The sequence below is a fragment of the Capra hircus genome, chromosome 12 (genome assembly GCF_001704415.2).
Source record: "Capra hircus breed San Clemente chromosome 12, ASM170441v1, whole genome shotgun sequence".
NCBI lineage: Eukaryota > Metazoa > Chordata > Mammalia > Artiodactyla > Bovidae > Capra > Capra hircus.
In genome coordinates this window covers 84,204,669-84,223,560 of record NC_030819.1, presented here as the reverse complement: position 1 = coordinate 84,223,560, position 18,892 = coordinate 84,204,669, and the positions used below count along the sequence as shown (strand labels likewise).

Below are 18,892 nucleotides of genomic sequence, written 5' to 3'. Positions count from 1 at the left end.
GCATTAGCAGGCGAATTCTTTACCACTGCACCACCTGGGAAGCTCACCCAATGATATGCTAAGTCGCTTCAGTTGTGTCCGACTCTGTGCAACCCCAGAGACAGCAGCCCACCAGGCTCCCCCATCCCTGGGATTCTCCAGGCAAGAACACTGGAGTGGGTTGCCATTTCCTTCTCCAAGGCATGAAAGTGAAAAGTGAAAGTGAAGACACCTAGTGGTATATATTATTTTAAATCCATAGTTTTCTTACTGTGATTTCATCTAAAGATAAAGAACTCACGTTTCTTGTATAAGGTGGTTCATTTTTTCATCATTGCAGTTCATCTGCTTTTCTTTTATTTGTAATACTTTCTTTGAGCATTTTCTCCCTTTTAGTATATTGTAGCTAAAAAGTAACTATGAGAATGGGTTATTCACTTTGTTTCTTCATTATCTCATCTAATACTAGAGGGGGGTGAATAGTTTTAAGTACATAATTTCTTTAAAAGTTAATTCCTAGAAAATATACATGTTAATCATATGTATTTTGAAGTTTGGTATGTTTTACAGTCAGAGCATTATTTAGTTCCTGAATTCCCTGTCTGCCTGTATAATTTAGTGTAAATTTTGCGGATAGACTATTGAATGGGATGTGGGAGTGTTTGTTTTGCCCTGCTGGGCATGTTAATTGCCTTGTACTCTCCCCTAGAACTCTTCATCTTAAGTGTTAATATTTAGTCACCTTGCCAAGAGTAGGTGAGAATGAAAGCTTAAAATAAGCTATAATTATATTCAGCATTGGTGATATAGTGCTCTGACAGAGGAATGTAAATTGGATCTGGATATTATACGTATTAAAACTGACCTTCTAAGTTTAAGATCTGAAATTTGTTAGTTTGTCACATGTGGCCAGTAATATATGTTTTCCTCTTTCAACAACTTCTCATATTGATTTTTAGCAAAATAATTTTGTATTTCCCTAGGCGTTAGTGGAAAATTATTATTTTTGGTAAGTAAAACAGTGTCTTACTGCAAAAAGTATAAATTCTTGCCTGGAAAATAAACAATACACGGAAGCAAAACGAAAGAGAAATGAACAGCACCACCTGCGTGCAAAGACAGTGTAACTGCTGGGTGGAAGTGGGGGTGTATGAGGAAGCGCCGTCATTTACTGCCATGGGGCTCATTTAAAAGTGTTGGTAAAGCAGAAGAACCATAAACTGAATGATTCATGTATACCCTTAGTGGGTTTTTTTGATTCACAACATCAGCCTGCATTTTGCTTCTGGACACGAGGCATGGAGCCCAGAGCTCTTCTCGGGGGACACGGGCTGTGTGCCCGAGCCACAGCTGTGTCGTCGTCCTCGTGGCGGTGTTCTCTGTGGAGCAGAAGTGTGAGGGCTCTGCAGAGCAACCTGAGTATACAGTCCTTACTCTTAAAGAAAACGTCTGTTTGATCTCTCCCAGTAAGTTTACCCTTGTTTCTACACCTACTTCTATGGCACTTTTTAAATGTTATCTTTTAAGAAGTGTATCCAAAGCACTACACTTAGTTTTCATAGAAACAGCAACTCTTCCAATGATTTGTTGTCTGTGCAATTTAGATTATATAATAAGAAGTGCAACTTACAAAAATGGGTTTGGAAACACATCCAGCTGATTCTTAGTGGGAGCAGAAGTGTGTGGATGTATGAGACAGTAAAACACTTGCCTGGAATGTTCATTTTGCCATGGATGTTAGCCTGTGTGTCAGACATGAAGAGGAAGCCAGTAGGTAAACAAGTGAGCTGATTAGGTAGGAGATAATTAAGAATGTATTTGTGTGGCTCTACATACATGACACATTTCCAATATGTGAATAAGAACATGTACTTTTGAAAAAAAAAGTAGAAAATATATTACCACATGGTAAAATACCATATTACCATATCTGCTTTTTAAACTTCACCTATGTTAGCATATTTCCATAGCAAGTTTGTAGGCATAAAAGTTTCTTTGATTAAGGATTTTTTCCTAGCCCCTGCCATGTTAAGTAGTTATCTTACCTGCTTTATACTTTTTTTTTTTTTACGTTTGTCCTAATGCTTATTTTAATTGTTTTGTTCGCATCTTCTTATTTTTCCTTCAAATTCCTGCCATCAAATCTTTATACCCTATTATGTTTGTCTACTCTTACCACCCTTTTTCTTTTTTAATTCTTTTCCAATCACTATTTTCTGTTACATTTATTTATAAACTGGTCTTGAATTGAGCTTTTTAATGGTTCTTTTCCGTTTTTATTTGAGCTCACTTCAGCAGTTGATCCCTGCCTCTCATCTGTTTTCTCTTTCCACATGATTTATATTTTTTAAAAATATTTTTTATTGAAGTATAGTTGATTTACAATGTTGTGTTAGTTTCTGGTGTGTTCCTTAGGATTTGTTAGGTCATCTTCACTGCCTTTTCTCAGGTGCCTTGGTTGAGAGTTTCTTTGTATTCTCACATGTTAACTGTAGATGCTTCAGACTTGTGTTTCTAAGAAGACAGAGTAGATACACTTTTACGTATTCCTCCCACTCGGCACAACTGAAAGAATAAGACACTGTATGTGAAATAAATCCCTAGTGACATATAGGCTAGGAATCTTGGGACCTAAGAGATAACATGGAGGTGAGCTCTCTGGATTTTCTTTTGCCTCTTCTACCCCAACTTTGAACCTAAAGAAGTCAGCAAGCTAGAAACACCAATAAGCACAGACAGAATTCCGATAAAAGGCTGCTGTTCACTCTTAAGCCAAAGGGCCATGAAAAGGCAGCCGGCAAGATAGAAAGCTATGACAGTAACTGGTGCTGGCCTGCTGAGGACTGCAGAGGACAACCCTTGCCCCACCCACCCCTCTGTCAGAGCCTGCTAGAGCCCTGGGCTCAGAGCCCCAGGCCACAGGAACGCGGAGCTCGTCTATCCCCACTGTGCGGGTGCCATGGGACGTCACAGAGAGTCAGAACTTGCTCCACAGTCCAGTGGTCACAAGCTTGCTCTCCTCTCCACCTCCCGTGTTGGTGCCAGTGGAAGTTCTGTGCAGAGTGTGAAGAGGCAGTCCTGTCTTTCCCTGCCTGAGAGGTGCCATGGAAGGCAGGTGGGGAACCCATGCTCCCACCTGGTCAAGCACCTCTCCCCTGAGTGGAGGCTGGGCGCGGAGCCTGGGCTCAGTTCCCACCTGACAGAGTTCGTGTGCCACCTCTCCGTCCTCTACTGGAGCAGGGTCACGGGGAGCCAGCCTGGAAACAAGAGGATTAAATAGGTCAAAATCTCCTAGCTTGGTACCCAAGTTTCTCAGATTCAGTATAAAATCGTCATCCCAAGGAGTAAGATCTCAGAATGAATGAAAAAACACACTTGGTAGATACCAGCACTGAGATGACATAAATACTAGAATTACCTGACAAGGATTTTTAAAGTAGCCATCGTAAAACTATTCTAGTGAGCAATTATACACATGCTGAAACAAACGAAAAAAATCGAAAGTGTCAGCAAAGAAATAGAAACTTTATTCTTCTTTGAAGATCCAAATGGAAATTGTGTAAGTGAAAATACAGTGATTGAAATTAAAGAAAAAATAGTTTACTGGAGGGGGCTCAATAGCAAAATTTAGGGATGAGAGGAAAGAATTGGCGAACTGCAGTGTAGAATATTTAAAAATTACCTAATCTGAATAATAAAGAGAAAAATAAATAAATAAATGAAAAGAACAGAGCCTTAGGGGCCTATGGTACTATTACCAAAGGTCTAACTTTTCTGTCTTCACAGTCCTGGAAGGATTTGAGAAAGAGAGCAGGATAAAAAAATTGCTTGAAGAAACAGTGACTGCATACTCCTCAAATTTGGCAAAAGACATCAACTTAAAGATTAAAGAAATTGAATGAGCCAGAAGTGGGATAAACCCAGAGAAATTCACACTAAGACACATCATAGTGAAATTTCTGAAAACTAAGGACAGAGAAAAAAGTCTTGAAAGCAGCAAGACATTACACTTTAGTTATGGGAAAAAACAATTTCAGTGACTTTGGATTTCTCATTAAACTGTGAAGGCCAAAAACAAGTGGTGAAAGTTTTCATGTGAAGAAAGGAAATAACAATCAGCTCAGAATCTTACATGCTGTGAAAATGTCCTTCAGTAGTGAATACTGGAATATGTTCTTTAAATATTACTAACTGATAAATATCATATATTTTTATAAGTAAAGTATGTATGTTTAAGTATGAAAGTTTATATGTTATATATAATGTAGAAAAAAAATACTTAAGACATAGAAATATCAAACATAGTTATTTTTAGACACTTTTTCTTTGTTTTTCTGTTTTCCAAATTTTCTGTGTTGAACAAGAAGCAGATTTGTAATTTAAAGCAAAGAGATGGATAAATGATATACTGGTCCAAGTTGAATCTATTCTCTTTTTAATGAGAGATAGCATAGTCACTAATTCAAAAATCTGACATTTTCAGTTTTCTCACCATTTCATTTTTCCTTTCATTTTTATTTTATCATTTTGTTCTTTGAGATTTTGCCCTGAAATTTTCTTTAGTAAATTAGGACTTGCTGACTATGAAAATCAACCCACTTCAGTGTTCTTGCCTGGAGAATCCCAGGGACGGGGGAGCCTGGTGGGCTGCCGTCTATGGGGTTGCACAGTTGGACACGATTGACGCGACTTAGCAGCAGCAGCAGCAGCAGCAAGCTCCAGGCAATGGCATCCGACTCCAGTACTCTTGCCTGGAAACTCCCATGGACGGAGGAGCCTGATAGGCTGCAGTCCATGGGGTCGCTAAGAGTCGACTCGACTGAGCGACTTCACTTTCGCTCTTCACTTTCATGCATTGGAGAAGGAAATGGCAACCCACTCCAGTGTTCTTGCCCGGAGAAGCCCAGGGACGATGGAGCCCAATGGGCTGCGTCTGTGGGGTCACACAGATTCGGACACGACTGAAGTGACCTAGCAGCAGCAGCAGCAGAGAAGGGAAAATCAAGACATACTCAAAGGGAAGAAAACCAAGAGAATCTTTAGCCAGCAAACTTACCCTAAGAAAATGAGCAAAGGATGTTTTCTACATAGAAAGGAAAAACTAGAAGAAGGAACCTTGGGATATTAGGTAGAGAAAAAGAGAACTGTAAGTAAAGGTAACAGCCAATACAGTATACTTTCCTCCCCTTGATGTTTATGAACTTGATGGTAGAAGCCAAATTTATAGCACTGTCTGATGCCATTCTGAATCTGTGAGGAAGAAATGCTTAGAAACAATGATTCTATAATGGGAAAAGTAAAGGGAGGTTTGCTAGGGCTGTCAGAACAAAATACTGCAGACTGGATGGCTTAAACAACAAATTTATTTTCTCACAGTTCTGGAGGCTGAAAGCCAACAGGGTTGGTTTCTCCTAAGGCCCCTTTCCTTGTCCTGTGGATGTCTGCTGTCTTACCGTGTCTGCACTTGGCCTTTCCTCTGCATCCTTGGTGTCTCCTCCTCTTAGAAGGACACTAGACATTCTGGATTAGGGCCCTCCCCTTATGACCTTGTTTAATTACTCCTTAAAAGGCTGTATCTCCAAATGGAATCACATTGTGGTTTTGGGCTTCAGTGTATGAGTTTTAAGGGACACTTTTCCATCTGTGGTGGGCTTCCCTGGTGGCTTAGAGGTTAAAGCATCTGCCTGCAATGTGGGCCTGCAATCTCCCCTGGGTCGGGAAGATCCCCTGGAGAAGGAAATGGCAACCCACTCCAGTATTCCTGCCTGGAGAATCCCATGGAGGGTGGAGCCTGGTAGGCTACAGTCCATGGGGTCGCAAAGAGTCAGACACGACTGAGCGACTTCACTTTCACTTTTCCATCCGTAACAGGAGGGAAGATTTCTATAATTCATTCAAACTTGTGAAATGATGACACCAAGAAAAAATGTGATTACATTATGACATAACATCTAGAGCAATCACATAAAAGGACAATACAAAGAGATATACATAAAGACACAGTAGGTAAATCAAAATGGAATGTAAAACACATGCAAATAAACTGTGGGAAAGCAGGAAAAGGAAGATAAAATGAACAAACAAAAGGCAGAAACTGGTAGAATGAAGCACTAACATATCAACAATTATAGTATATGTAAATGGTTATATGCTAATTAAAGGAGATTTGCAGAGTTGATTAAAAATATCACTAGTTATATATTTTCTATCAGAAATTTACTTTGAATATATTTATATAGGCAAATGGAAAGTAAAAGTATATTATACACATATGTAAATATTAATGAAAAAACACTTGTGGCTATTTTAATATAATTTAGACCTCAGGGTAAAGAAATAAAAGAGATTGATTGTATATAATGAGTCATACCACCAAAAGTGCAATCCTAAACATGTATGTGTCAAATCACAGATGTGTAAAACACAAGAAGCAAGAAATAAAAGGAAGAACTGAAAGGAAAAATGGATAAATCCACAATTAGATTTGGAGACTTCACAACTCAGTTAACAATTGATACAACACATGAACAGAAAATCACTAAGGGTATATAAGAAACTCAACACCACCATCAAGCAAAAGTATATATTTATAGGAGACGCCATCCAATGGTAGCAGAATTTCTTTTTATAATCACGGAACATATACCAAGACAGACCATGTCTTCTACAGAGCAAACCTCATCACATTTAAAAAAAGTGAAATCATATCAAATGTGTTTTCTCACCAAAATGGACTCAAATAAGAAAGATAACAGGAAGATCTCTGAACATCTGGAAAGTAAACAACAATAGCAAGTAACACACTTCCATATAGTTCTTGGGTCAAAGAAGATGTCTTAAAGGAAATTAAAAATATATACCAAACTTAATGAAAATGAGAATTGTCGTTGTTGTTTGGTCGCTAAGTTGTGTCCGACTCTTTGTGACCCCATGGACTGTAGCTTGCCAGGCTCTTCTGTCCTTCACTATCTCCCAGAGTTTGCTCCAATTTGTGCCCATTCAGTCAGTGATGTCATCTAGCCATCTCATCCTCTGCTGCCCCTTTCTCCTTTTGCGTTGAGTCCCAGCATCAGGGTCTTTTCCAGTGAGTTGGCTGTTGGCATCAGGTGGCCAAAATATTGGAACTTCAGCTTCAGCAGGAATCTTTCCAATGAACATTCAGGGTTGATTTCCTTTAGAATCGACTGGTTTGATCTTGTAGTCCAGGGGACTCTCAAGGATCTTCTCCAGCACTATAATTTGAAATCATCGGATTCTTTGTCACTTTAGCCTTCTTTATGATCCAGTTTTTATATCTGTGCATGACTTCTGGAAAAACCATAGCTTTGACTAAACAGACCTGTGTCAGCAAGGTGATGTCTCTGCTCTTGAATACACTATGTTTGTCATGTGGGCTTTCAAGGTGCCTCAGTGGTAAAGAATCTGCCTGCCAGTGCGGGAGATGCAGGAGACGTGAATTCGATCTCTGGGTTGGAAAGATCCCCTGGAGAGGGAAATAGCAACCCACTCTAGTATTCTTGCCTAGAAAACCCCATGGACTGGAGCCTGACGGGCTACGGTCCATTGCGTCACAGAGTCGGACATGACTGAGTGACTGAGTATGCATAGAGCTAGGTTTGTTATATCTTCCCTTCTGAGGAGCAAGCATCTTTTAAATTTTGCATCCTCAGTGGTTCTGGAGCCCAAGAAGATAAAATCTGACACTATTTCCACTTTTACCCTTCTGTTCACCAGGAAGTGGTGAGGGCAGGTGCCATAATCTTAGTTTTTTGAATGTTGAGTTTTAAACCAGCTTTTTCATTCTCTTCTTTTACCTTCATCAAGAGGCTCTTTAATTCCTCTTCACTTTCTGCTATTAGAGTGGTGTTATCTGCATACAACATGAAAATGCAACATTAAAAATTTTGTGGGACACATCTGAAGTAGTACTGAGACAGAAATTTATAGCACTGAACACATACATTAGAAACAAGGAGAAGCCTCAAATTGGTAATTTTAGTTAACACCTTAAGAATAAAAAAAACCCAACAAAGTGAAAATTCCCTGGTGGTGCGGTGGTTAGGAAGCTGCTGAGAGTGCGAGTTCAATGCCTAGTTGGGGAAGTAAAATCCCACAAACTTTGCCGCAAGGCCAAATAAATAAAGGAGCATATAAGCTCAAAGTAAGCAGAAGGAGGGAAATAATAAATAGTAGAAATCAATTAAATTGAAAACAGAAAAGCAATAGAGTAAGTCAGTGAAACAAGGAGCTAGTTTTTTTGGAGAGAGTGATAAAATTGACAAACCTTTATTAATATTAATAAGGGAAGAAAGAGAAGACACAAATTATTGATATCAGCAGTGAAGCAGAGTATCACTACAGACCCTACATCAAGAGGGTAATAGGGAAATGCTGCAAACAACTGTAAACACACAAATTTGACTAGCTAAGATGAAAAAGATGGATTCTTTGAAAAGCACGAAGTACTACAGCATACCCAAGATGAGACAGAAAATCTGAATAGTCCTCTATTAAGGAAATTGAATTACTAATTTAAAATTCCTTGAAAGAGCAAGTACAGATGATTTCACTAGAGAATTCTACCAAACATTTGAAGAAAATAGTATTATTTCTAGTCTCTTGCAGAAAATACAAGAGCAGGAAACAGTTTGTAATTTGTTTTATAAAATTTGCACAGATAGCAAAAAGAAAAACACAATAAGACAAAACAAAAAGAAACCCCTACTTTTACATAGCAGTGTCCATCATGAATAGAGACACACAAATCCTTTTTGTAATATACTATATAAAGTTAGAGAAAAAGAGTCACATGATCATATCAATCAGTGCTGACAAAGCATTTGACAAAACTCAACACCTATTTCATGATAAAAACTCTCAGGAAAATGAGAACAGATGTTATAGATTGGATTGTGTTTCCCAGAAAGATGTGTTTAAATGCTAATTGACACCTTAGAATGTGACTTTATTGCAGATGTAGTCCTTTATTGGCTTCCCTGGTAGCTAAGTCAGTGAAGAATCTGCCTGCAATGCAGATGTGGGTTTGATCCCTGAGTTGGGAGGATCTCCTGGAGAAGGAAATGGCCACCCATTTCAGTGTTCTTTCCTGTGAAATCCTACAGACAGAGGAGTCTGGTCGGCTCCAGTCCATGGGGTCACAAAGAGTTAGACATGACTGAGCGACTAGCACTTTGACTTTTTAATCCCATATAAGTGGTGTCCTTATAAGAAAGAAAGAGACACAGAGAGCACAGGTGTGATGACAGAAGTATGGACCTAGATTAACAGTCATACCAGAAGCTAAGAGGACCAGGAAGGATTCTCTCCATAGCCTCATGGGCAGTCTGATTCTGCTCTGACAGTTTAATTTTGAGCATCCATCCTCCAGAACTATGAGAATAGTTTGTTATTTTAAGTCACCCACCGTGTGACACTTTGTTATAGCAATCCTAGGAAACTAGTGCACAGGAGTACTTTAACTTGATAACATGAGTCTACAAAAAAGTCTTAGAGCTATCAATACTATTGTATTTAATGGTGAAAAATTGAATGATTTTCCCTTCTGATTTGGTGCAAAGTAGGGACATTCCCTCTTACACTCTTAATCAACTAGAAGTTCTAGCCAGAGCAGTGAGGCCACAGATGAATAGAATACATATGGATCAGAAAGGAAGAAATAAAATTGTCCATTTTTGGAGATAACATGATTATTTACACAAAGTTCAAGAAATATCTTGAACTGAGTTCAGCAGGATTACAGGATTCAAGATAAAAATCAATGTTTTTTGCAAGAGGAAAAGTTTTAGAGCTCTGCTGTACAGCTGTGGGTATACGGTTGACAGTAGTGTACTATACACTTAAATATTCTGAGAGTTGTTCAGTCACTCAGTTGTGTCCACCTCTTTTCGACCCCATGGACTTCAGCCCTCCAGGCTTCCCTGTCCTTCACCATCTTCTGAAGTTTGCTCAAACTCATGTCGATTGAGTCAGTGATGCTGTCAAACTATCTCATCCTCTGTTGCCCCCTTCTCCTCCTGCCTTCAATCTTTCCCCAAATCAGGGATCTTTCCCAATGAGTCAGCTCTTCATGTCAGGTGACCAAATTATTGGAGCTTCAGCTTCAGCATCAGTCCTTCCAATGAATATTCAGGACTGATTCCCTTTACGATTGACTGCTTCCCTTTACGATTGACTGCTTTGATCTCCGTGCAGTCCAAGGGACTCTCAAGAGTCTTCTCCAACACCACATTTCAAAAGCATCAATCTTTAGTGCTCAGCTTCCTTTATGGTTCAACTCTGTGATCCATATGTGACTACTGGAAAGACCTTCGCTGTGACTGTGTGAAGCTTTGTAAGCAAAGTAATGTGTCTGCTTTTTAATACAATGTCTACGTATGACATAACTTTTCTTTCAAGGAGTAATTTTTTTTATAATTTCATGACTGCAGTTACCATACGTGGTGATTTTGGAGCCCAAGAAAAGAAAGTCTTTCACTGTTTCCCCATCTATTTGCCATGAAGTGATGGGATCAGATAGATGCCTTGATCTTATTTTTTGAATGTTGAGTATTAAGCCAGCTTTTTCACTCTCCTCTTTTCCTCGCCTCCTTTTTCACTCCACCTCAAAAAACAAAACAAAACAAAACAAAAAACTCTATTGTAAATTTAACAAATTATGTATAGGATTTATATGCTAAAAACTACAAAATTATGATGAAGAAAATCGAAGAAGGTCTAAATAAATGAAGAGATATCCTGTGTTCAAGAATGGGAAGACCCAGCCCTATTTGCTTGATTTTTGGGTTATTAGCAGAATTCAGTTCCCACAGTCCTGGGACTGGCATCCATGTTTCCTTGCTAGCTGTCAGTTTATACTTATCTCAACCTTTTAGATTCCACCAGCATTCCTTGGCTCATAGCCCCTTCCTCCATCTTTATAGCCTCTGAAGGCAGGTTGAGTCCCTCTCAAGCTGTGAATCTCTTTTTCCGTATCATCTCTCTAACCCAGCTGGGGAAGGGTCTCAGCTTTAACGGACTATGTAATTATATTTGGCTCTTCTGGATAATCTAGTTTCTGTATTTTAAACTCATACGATAGTAATCATAACTGTAGTTAACTTTCCATTCCTGTGCAAGGCAGCGCCTGCCTAGCTTCTGGTGTTAGGACGTGACCGTCTTAGTGGAACGGGGGTGAGGTTGCTCCGCCTGCCACGTGTGCACCCTGTGGTGGCTGCCTCCCTTGTAGTGGTCTGTCAGTGCCCGTGGCATTGCTCGATCATTCCTTCATGTGCCTGGTCAGCACCAAAATCCGGTGATGTGCAAGTCTCTTACATAAAGTAGTGTTTGCATATAATCTATATGCGTTCTCCTGTATACTTAAATCATCTCTAGATTACTTATAATACACAATACAGTGTGAATTAGGCTAGGCAAATTGGTGTTAATACAACAGAAAGGCTATGTAAATAGTTGCTGGTATGTGGCAGGTTCATCCTTTGCCTTTTGGAACTTTTTGGAATTTTTGTTTTTTCAAATGTTCTCATTCTGCAATATGTTGAACTGGTGGATATCAAGTGCTGACTGTATATGGGTTTTACACAAGGTCCTTCTTACGTGTTTCTTACAAGGTCCTGATCCAGCCACTTGTGCTCGGCATAGGCCTTGCCTTTCGTATTTAATGGTTTTGCATGTGTTCCCTCTGGCTTTGTGACTTCTGTTTCTTTCTGTCACTGATTCTGTTAAGACTCAAGGCAGGCATCAGCCAGTCTGGCCCCTGGAGAGGTCGATGCTGCTGCACCTTCAGTTCCTTTGTTGCCATGATTATAGTGCTACTTATATTATGGGAATAATTTTGCTCGACATTTGTTTTAACCAGTAGTCTGTGAATTTTCTCAAGGGAAGAGAGCATGTTTTTTTCAGCTTTGTATTTCTCATTCATCTGGTCCCATCACTTCATGGCAAATAGAGGTGGAAACAGTGGAAACAGTGTCAGACTTTAGTTTTTTGGGCTCCAAAATCACTGCAGACGGTGATTGCATTAAAAGACCCTTACTCTTTGGAAGGAAATTTATGACCATTATGACCAACCTAGACAGCATATTAAAAAGCAGAGACTTCAGTTTGTCCACAAAGATCTGTCTAGTCAAGGCTATGGTTTTTACAGTGGTCAAGTACAGATGTGAGAGTTGGACTTCAAAGAAAGCTAAGCGCTGAAGAATTGATGCTTTTGAACTGTGGTGTTGGAGAAGACCTTTTGAGTCCCTTGGACTGCAAGGAGGTCCAACCAGTCCATCCTAGGGGAGATCAGTCCTGGGTGTTCATTGGAAGGACTGATGTTGAAGCTGAAACTCTGGCCACCTGATGCAAAGAGTTGACTCATTGGAAAAGACCCTGATGCTAGGAAAGATTGAGGGCAGGAGGAGAAGGAGATGATAGAGGACGAGATGGTTGGATGGCATCATGGACTCAATGGATGTGGGTTTGGGTGGACTCTGGGAGTTGGTGATGGACAGGGAGGTGCCGGGCTCCAGCCCCGGTGGATCCAGGGTAATTTGAAGTGGGGACGGCGTGGCGAAGAAAAACTTATTTATTTAGAAATATAAAAGAAAGATTAGGAAAGAATAGTGTAGTAGGAAAATTTAGTGGGGAAAAGAGGCTGAATAACTTGGTTTATGTGGAGAACTAATAAAATCTCAGGACAAGAGATTTGCACCATCTATGTTAGGCCACCAGCGTCCGTTTGAATAGCGGAGAGTGCCCCGCCTTGGGCTCCCTCTCTCATGGATCTTAGAAGCCGGGGCAAGTACATAGACATGGCGAGCCTCTACGCCCCAGATGGGAATTCAGCCGGAAAATAGAGTAAGAAAAGAATACACAGGGGAAACCAGTCTTTCCAATGACTGGCCCATCCTCTTTTGTCTGGAAAGGCCTTATATACTTTTGATTGTACATAGAGATCAATGGATAATACAAAATTATGCAGCATCAGAAGCCCTGACTCTTATTGAGACCAGGCTTTCTCTCTGTATACCTGGTTGTATATACAAGTTTTAGGTGATTTACATCATCTTCTGGCCTGAAGGCCAATTAACATTTTACGGCCCTTTTTTGATAAGGGTTTGTCAACCAGAAGACTTATTTGTCTTAAAAGTGTTGTTCTTCCCAAAATCTGGGAAAGCACTAAATAAAGAAAAAAAAGCACTAAATAAAGTTACATTCTTACATAGCAAGGATACAACATTTTATAACTAGTAAAAGGAGTACAGTGATTTATAACAAAGAGAAAAGTAATTAACTCAAAAGTCTAGTGTTGCTAACATCAAAACTACTATATTCCTATTTCTGCATCCCGATTACATTGATTAATATCCTCCCAGGTGCCTGAAAGATAAAGGATATGGAGGCCTGGTGGCAAACATTAACTCAACAAACTCTTCACCAAACTAATTCTTAACTCTAAAAGGCTCTATATCTTTAAGATGTTTTGAGCTTCATGCCTCTCACAGTTGGGGGCTGTAAACAATGAGCTGTAAAGCAGAAGGGTCAGATCAGATAAGTTAGAAAGCATTCAAAGGGGAGACTTTTTTTTTCATATGCAGGAGACTGTTAACTGGAGCTCTGAATTAACTCTTTCGGGGATAACCCCCTGTTATGTCAGAAGAGTATAGTATAGCAGACAGTAAACAGACAGATTTTGGTTTCGGGGTAGATGCTCAGACAGAGGACCCCTTGAGACCTGACTCGCCTTGCCCGTCAGGCCTCTCCGCATGACCTTGTCATGGGTGGGATCTCCTGTGCTGGCTCCCGGCAGGGAGGTCTGGTGTGCTGGAGTCCATGGGGTCGCAAAGAGTCGGACACGACTGAGTGACTGAACTGAACTGAGTGCAGTATCAAGCACACAGTGAGTCCCTGCTAACAGCTGACTGACTTGATTAACAAACAGTTGTTTTAGTAGTGGTGAAACATCAACCTTCGAGCAGCAGTCAAGTCCTAAAGTGTGATGTAGGACAGGGACTCAGGTTCATCATCCTTGGTTCAGGATGGACAACAACTAGTTCTGGGGTCAGGATCGATGTTTCTGTCACGAAGGCTGAGACAGGTTCAGTGATGCTGCATGGAGTGTGTCATCACTTGGTGCCTTTTTCTACATGTGTAAAGTTAAGGACAGGAGCCTGGGCATTGGCAGACCTAGATGCTGTTTCAAGCGACCTTAGCTTCTCTTACAGTGTCCTGTTACTTATACAGTTGCCCCTTGAACAGGATAGATTTGAACCACACGAGTCCACTTACAAGTGGATTTTTTTCCGTTGTGAATACTATTATACTGCACAATCTGAGGTTGCTTGAATTTGCAGATATGGAGGAACCCCAGATATGGATATAGAGAGCTGACTGTAGTCACACACTGATTTTTGACTAAGTGGGGGGGGTCAATGACCTTAAGCTATGTTGTTCAAGGATCAACTCTGTATAAAAGTGGGAGGTTCTTCAGCTTCGTTCTAAAACCATTTGAGTGCTTAGTCTGTGCCAGATGATTTAAACACAGATAAGAAAATGGTCCCTGTCTGGTAGGTTTATTCCACCTCTGACAATCCGTGATATGTTTGTCTTTTTCTTCTTTAGAGCACACTTGGAAAGAGAGGTAATAACTTTTGTCTGTAGGAAACAGATAGTGCTTTCCTTTGGCCAGGAAGTAAATTTGAGACCCGATTACCATTTTTGCTTTTTGAGGTGACTGTATTTGTTTCATAAAGCCAAAAATACACCAGAAAGCACTTTGCACTTTTGATGTCATCCTCTGTCTGGAAGCAGTAACAGTTTCAAAGCCTAAGCTTCTTTGAACATTTAAAGGTGGTTTGAACATTTAATCCAAGACCAGCTGCCCCTCTCCCTCTTTTTTTTTTTTCCTTCTTGTTAGTATTTCACCTTTTTTTTTTCCTTCTGCATTGAGACCCTTTTAGGAAGTGCTAAATGGTAATACACTTAGAATTCTTGAAGCAATTAAAAGAGGAGAGTTTGGTATTTCCTGTCATATAATTTTAAGAAGTAGCTTTTGTGTTAAATTAGTGCTTAGCATGTTGCTTTTTGCTGTTTTAAAGCAATTTTTTTTCCATTACCAATGTCATACTAATCTCTGTCATTTCTATTCATGAATAAAAGACACTTGCACAGAGCTTCTTCGTCCATGAGTGCAAGTTTTAGTTAAACCACATGGTGCCCTATGACACTGTGCTGACAGACACAGAATACAGAGCACAGATTTTGTTTCCTGAAGATTGATCATTTATAGATCAGTTGATAATTTTTTTCCCAGGTTGCTTCTTACATTGATGATGAGAAATTTTTCACTTCTGTAGAAAGCTATGGATTTTAATAAACCTCTGTCAGGACTGCAGACCTACCTACTCAATATCACTTTCTTATCTTGAACATCTTTTCCAGGAAAGATAGGAAGTGATATTTGGCCCTATTCTTAAAAATAACATTGCTGAAAATTGTAGGGGTGAGGGCAAAGCTTTTGGGACGATGAGTTTGTGAATGATAACTTCTTAATACAATAAGAAGTTCTTACTGTAAGAACTTGCTAATTTTTAAGAAAAACAAGAAACCTTTTTATGCATTTATTTTGTTTTAAACCATTACATATTCAGTAATTGCATTCACCGGCTTTCATTTTATGTTTAAATATTAGTGCTTCTTTTGTTATCAAGAATCTTTGCTTGCACTCCCTGCATCCTGTCTGACTTGCCTTGTTTTTGATATGTTTTACAAAATGTAAAGTGTAGTCTGGCTTTCAGAAGGCTGTTGCCAGCCTCTCTGATTTTATTGTCATTGATAAATTAATTCCCACCATGAGTTAAAGGCTTATCATGTAAAGTAACAGGGTATAGTGCTTCTTTACATTCAGCTTTTATAGAGAATTAGTTCATGCATAATACTTTGGCCACCTGATGCGAGGAACCAACACATTTGAGAAGACCCTGATGGTGGGAAAGATTGAAGGTGGGAGGAGAAGGGGATGACAGAGGATGAGATGGTTGGATGGCATCACTGATGCAGTGGGCATGAGTTCGAGCAAACTCTGGGAGCTGCAGTCCATGGGGTCGCAAAGAGCTGGGCACGACTGAGTGACTGAACTGAACTGAATATGAATGAGTGGGTGTAATTTTTACTGTAATGACTCATATTCTGCTTAGTAGAAGACAGTTATTTAGTTTGTCCAGAAATAGTTGATTTGAGAACTTCTATGGATCCCAGTATTCTATAATGATATAGTTGTTATATTAGTAATGATACATTTTTTAATAGCTCTGTTCTATTAATATTATTTATTAGTCAGACTTGATTTACCTGGATTGATATGCTTCCTAAATTTTATAGTGGGCTCCAACATGAACATACTGTGTGCACGCGTGTGTGTGTGCTAAGTTGCTTCATTTGTGTCCGACTCTGTGTGACCTTACGGACTATAGCCCTCCAGGCTTCTCTGTCCATGGGATTTTCTAGGCAAGCATACTGGAGTGGGTTGCCATACCCTCCTCCAGAGGATCTTCCTGACTCAGGGATCAAACCCGTGTCTCTTACATCTCCTGCATTGGCAGCTGGGTTCTTTACCACTGGCAGCACCTGGGAATTATGTACAACAGTATCTTATTTTTCCATTAGTATAATTTTAAAGTATTTGTATATTTTGCTATAAGGCATATTAGGAATAGTAAGTTTATTTTCCATGATGATTGAAAGTGATAGCAGTATGAATGATCTTAAAAATTTATATTAGCTTTAGAATATTTTTTATGGGTATACTTTTGAAAATGGAGATTGTTGAAACTTCACCAAGTTTTACTGTGAAGTACTTAGTCAGGAGGGCCTGATGAGCAGAGTCTGTCCACATATCTTAGTGCCAGCTCTCAAAAAACCCTCTAATTACTTCTTGTGTGTTTGATTTCAAGCTTCCCTGCTGCAAGTGAAATTAGAAAAGTACAGAATAGGATGTCATCAAGGAGTTAAGTGGGATGTTATAGGTGTTTTCATGAAATGTGAAAGTAGATTTGAAAGGACTATAGGTAATTTGTTAAGTGCATTCTTGAATTATTCTTATGGATAAGAGATGAGTAAAATAGTTTGAGAAGAGTCTGTCAATCTAAATGGCAGATCTTTTTTGGGTGGTGGTTAAAATCAAACTGGTTTTAGAAAAGGCAGAGGAACCAGAGATCAAATTGCCAACATCTGCTGGATCATTGAAAAAGCAAGAGAGTTCCAGAAAAACATCTTATTTCTGCATTATTGACCATGCCAAAGCCTTTGACTGTGTCGATCATAAAAAACTGTGGAAAATTCTGAAAGAGATGGGAATACCAGACTACCTTACCTGCCTCCTGCGAAAACTGTATGCAGGTCAAGAAGCAGCAGTTAGAACCAGGCATGGAACAGCAGACTGGGTCCACATAGGGAAAGGAATACATCAAGGCTGTATATTGTCACCTTGATTATTTAACTTCTATGCAGAGTACATCATGAGAAACGCTGGGCTGGATGAAGCACAAGCTGGAACTGGGATTGCCGGGAGAAATATCAGTAACCTCAGGTATGCAGATGACACCACCCTTATGGTAGAAAGTGAAGAAGATCTAAAGAGCCTCTTGATGAAAGTGAAAGAGGAGAGTGAAAAAGTTGGCTTAAAGCTCAACATTCAGAAAACTAAGATTATGGCATGCGGTTCCATCACTTCATGGCAAATAGATGTGGAAACAGTGTCAGACTTTATTTTTTGGGCTCCAAAATCTCTGCAGATGGTGACTGCAGCCATGAAATAAAAACATGCTTACTCCTTGGAAGGAAGGTTCTGACCAACCAAGACAGCATATTAAAAAGCAGAGACATTACTTTGCCAACAAAGGTCCATCTAGTCAAGGCTATGGTTTGTCCAGTAGTCATGTATGAATGTGAGAGTTGGACTATAAAGAAATCTGAGCACTGAAGAATTGATGCTTTTGAACTGTGGTGTTGGAGAAGACTCTTGAGAGTCCCTTGGACTGCAAGGAGATCCAACCAGTCCATCTGAAAGGAGATCAGTTCTGAGTGTTCTTTGGAAGGACTGATGCTGACGCTGAACTTCCAATACTTTGGCCACCTGATGCGAAGAGCTGACTCATTGGAAAGACCCTGATGCTGGGAAAGATTGAGGGCAGGAGAAGAAGGGGATGGCAGAGGATGAGATGGTTCGATGGCATCACCGACTCAATGGACATGAGCTGGGGTAAACTCTGGGAGATGGTGATGGACAGGGAGGCCTGGCATGCTGCAGTCCATGGGGTCGCAAAGAGTTGGATCCCACTGAGTAACTGAACTGAACTAGTATCAGAAACTGAATATTTGTAAGTGATTGAGTTATGTTCACCTTAATGTTATATATGCAAAAGAAGAAAATGGAATTTTTAAAGTAATATTTTTATTTTTCATGCAAATATGTTGGTGTTTATTCTTACTTTCTAAGGAATGTACTATTTTGTGTTAAGTAAGACAGTGGCATTATATCTTGGTATGTGACTTAAATTTTTTTATTCTTAATAACATCCTGCTTCTGATTATGATTATTAACCTTCCATTTTTCGAAGACTGCTGCCCCACACATGCATAAAATCAGACATACGAACATTTATGCAAGCACATATACTCAAAGAAATATAAATATATTTCATATTATATTTTTTTCTTTCCCCTACTGTTTAGAAGATAAATTGTTACCATTATTTTATTTATTGTGCTAGGTTTTCCAGATCACCGCTGATTTTCCTATGGTACTTTTACTATAGTAGGTGTGAGCTGTTGTCTGTTGGCAGAGTTATCCTAGTTACATACATGTTGTTCTTTAGTTGCTAAGAGAAGGTGAACGTGAAGTCGCTCATTCCTG

At 39.5% G+C, this 18,892-nt stretch overlaps 1 protein-coding gene across 3 annotated transcripts in view; it reads left to right on the top strand.

Moving 5' to 3' along the window:
* The window catches only part of DIAPH3 (diaphanous related formin 3), a 582,111-nt gene that overhangs the window by 157,207 nt on the left and 406,012 nt on the right, over positions 1–18,892 (top strand). The window lies entirely within an intron of this gene.